This window comes from Equus przewalskii, chromosome 11 (assembly GCF_037783145.1).
Source record: "Equus przewalskii isolate Varuska chromosome 11, EquPr2, whole genome shotgun sequence".
In the NCBI taxonomy this organism is placed as follows: domain Eukaryota; kingdom Metazoa; phylum Chordata; class Mammalia; order Perissodactyla; family Equidae; genus Equus; species Equus przewalskii.
Window position 1 is genome coordinate 17,560,556 of NC_091841.1, and position 3,334 is coordinate 17,563,889.

The 3,334-nt window shown below is 34.1% G+C and overlaps 1 pseudogene; it reads left to right on the top strand.

The window, feature by feature from the left end:
- Positions 1–1,563: 1,563 nt before the first annotated feature.
- Positions 1,564–2,522, top strand: LOC139074587 (olfactory receptor 8U8-like; annotated as a pseudogene).
- Positions 2,523–3,334: the final 812 nt, after the last annotated feature.

Genomic DNA, 3,334 nt, shown 5'->3' on the forward strand with positions numbered 1-3,334 from the left:
ACTCTATAAAGTAATTTGTATGATTTACCTAATAAATCTTTGTTTTCATTTTTCAAGTATAAATGTGAGACAGAGACAAAGAAAAGGAAAAGGAGTAGACGGGAAACATGACATTTGACATTAATAAGAAGAACCTAGTTCTACAATTTTTACACTTTCCTAAAATAAATTTAGTTTTAATATTCAATAATTGAATTATTAAAAACAATGAAAATGAATAAGAATAAATAGCAAGATATCCAACTTAAAGAAGTAAAACAAAAATTAATACACACAATAAAATTCAAATCTATGATTTTTTAATAAAAGGTAAAATATTGAAAGAGACATACAAACTGACTTTTATTTCCAAATCTCTTGGAAAGAAAATATCAATTTTATTATAAATGACAACATATTATAAAATTATATGAGGATGGGGCTGGCCCCGTGGCCGAGTGGCTAAGTTCGCGCGCTCCGCTGCAGGCGGCCCAGTGTTTCGTTGGTTCGAATCCTGGGCACGGACATGGCACTACTCATCAGACCACGCTGAGGCAGCATCTCACATGCCACAACTAGAAGGACCCACAACGAAGAATATACAACTATGTACCGGGGGGCTTTGGGGAGAAAAAGGAAAAAAATAAAATCTTTAAAAAAAAAAAAATTATACGAGGATCATTCTCTTTGATCATGTAACTTCATGTTCCAGAGATAAAATGTGAGATATTTTAGCAAGCAAAATCAGGAAATAATTTAAGTTTCTAACCACAGAATAAATAAGATATTCTATATTGAGAACATAATGATGAAGTGTGGACTCTTGACTCAGAAACACATGGATTTGAAATCCAACTAATTGCACTCATCAGCCATCTGATTTTGTTTTGGATGTTTCTGTTTCAATCTCCTATTCTTCATCTGTAAAGCCAACAAATAATATGGCTTTTACATAGAGCTTTAGTGAGATTAAATGAGGTAAATAAACACCTGATTCTACCTTCCATACTCATCTATTTTCAGTATTTGCGTTATTAACATAACTATGAAGATCGTTTTGCAACCTATAGTGACCGTTATGTGATAAATTATTAAAGTAAAATAGAAAATACACCCCAAAACTATATTTCTGCTACCTTTGGGGCAATGTGGAGTTATGTCTGTACAGGTACAATGACAGATCTGTCAAAGTGATGCCACTGCAGAAGCTCTGTTTTCTTTTAAGTTATTAATGTTAACATCTTTTCAGTAAAAGCAATAGCTTAAACATTTTAACAAGTCAAATTACAGTTTTAATTAGCTTAATGCACAAGACATTTGAACAGAAACCAAGGCAATGTGGACTGTTCCATAGTTCCCATCTTTGTATTTTCAGTGGATTTCAGAGTAGAGAAATATGCCTTTTCCACATATACCTCTTTCTGTTCTCCCTCCTATTCCCAGAATCTCAGTATGCTAATGATCTCTATGTTAGCAAAAAAAATTTCTTTACAAGATATTAAAGTGTAAAAACACCACTTATAGGAATGGCAACTTGAACTTAACACTTTTCTCTACTTCCTTATGCAGATGCCTTGAAGAGATATGACTCAGACAAATTGCACCTCCATAAATAAATTTATTCTCGTGGGCCTCATGATTCAAAAGGAATTGAAGATGCCCCTGTTTGTGGTATTCTTATCCATCTGCCTCTTCTCAGTAGTAGGCAATCCAGGTTTGATCCTAGTCATTAGAACTGTTACAAGACTCAACACACCAATGTACTTCTTTCTAAGCAACTTGCTTTTGTAGATTCCTCTTTCATTTCTGCCATTACACACATAATGCTTGGGAATTTCTTGTAGAAACAAAATGTAATCTCTTTCAATGCTTGTGCTGCTCAGTGAGGCACTTTCCTCACCTACATGTTATCTGAGTGCTTACTCCTGGATTCCATGTCCTATGACTAATACATGGTCATTTGTAACCCTCTCCATTACATGGTCACAATGTCCCCAGGAACCTGCATTCAGCTTGTAGCTATCCCTTATTGCTATAGCTTCCTGATGGCACTGTTTCATACCATCCTCACCTTTCACCTCTCCTATTTCCTTTCTAACATCATCAATCATTTCTATTGTGATGACTCTCCTCTCTTGAGGCTAACTTGCTTAGACACTCACTCCAAACACCTATAGGTTTTGCTCTGTGCTGATATCATATTCATTTCTTATGTTCTGATGATCTGTGTCTTCTACAAGTTTATTATTTCTGCCATCCTGAGGATGCACTTAGCTGAGGGAAGATGCAAAGCCTTCTCCACATGTAACTCCCAAATGCTGGCAGTCACCGTATTCTACAGTGCCATAATATTTATGTACATACAGCCAAGCTCAGACCATTCTCTCAACACAGATAAGATGACATCTGTCTTCTCTGCAGTTATCATTCCCATGTTGAACCTCTTGATCTACAGTCTTAAGGATAAGGATGTGAAAGACGCCCTGAAAAAAGTCATCACCAGTAAGAACCAGGCTTTTGTGTTCATGAAATTTAAAAAATGATTTGAATAAATAAAAGTGGACTTTCCTTCATGATCTGATTTTTCTTCTATTAATAAAACTAGTAGAGTGGCTTGATCTTATTTGGTGGTCAATAAAGTTTTGTTATCTGTAAAATTAAACCAATCTCTGAATCTTTGTAAGGAAGTTTGACTTAGAATTATAATTTATATATAGAAAGTATCATAAGTTACATTGTGTTATCTCTCAAAATAAAACATATATTTAAAAAATCTATTATCTCATCTGATAGCTACATAACTAGGAACGGGCAACGCAGAGACAAAAGTAAAGATACCATGAATGACCGTTTTAGAATTATGAGTGCTTTAGTAGTATATTTTTAAGAGTGTTTTAATAATATATTCCAAATTAAATGCTAAAAGACAACTATAAACCAGTGATTTCAACTGGGAGTGATTTTCCCTCCAGGGCGCATTTTGCAATGTCTGGAAATGTTATTGATTTTAAACATTACAAGGTATCATAAAGGAATACTATTTCTATCTAGGGGGTTGAGGCTGGAGATGCTGCTACATAAACTACAGTGCATAGGAAATTCCCTCACACAAAAAATTATCAATCCAAAATAGTAATAGTTTCAAAGCTGAGAAAACTTACCCTAAATAATTGTTTCCTAAACAATCATAGGTTTCATATAACTCTATAACAAGCTGGTGAATAGTGTTGCTCAAGTTTTCTCTAGCCTTGCTGGTTTTCTCTTTCTTCATTCTATCAATTTCTGAGTGACATTAAATCCCAGTTGAATTAGGTTTTTATGTTTCTTATCTGTAAGTTTTTATTTCATAAACTTT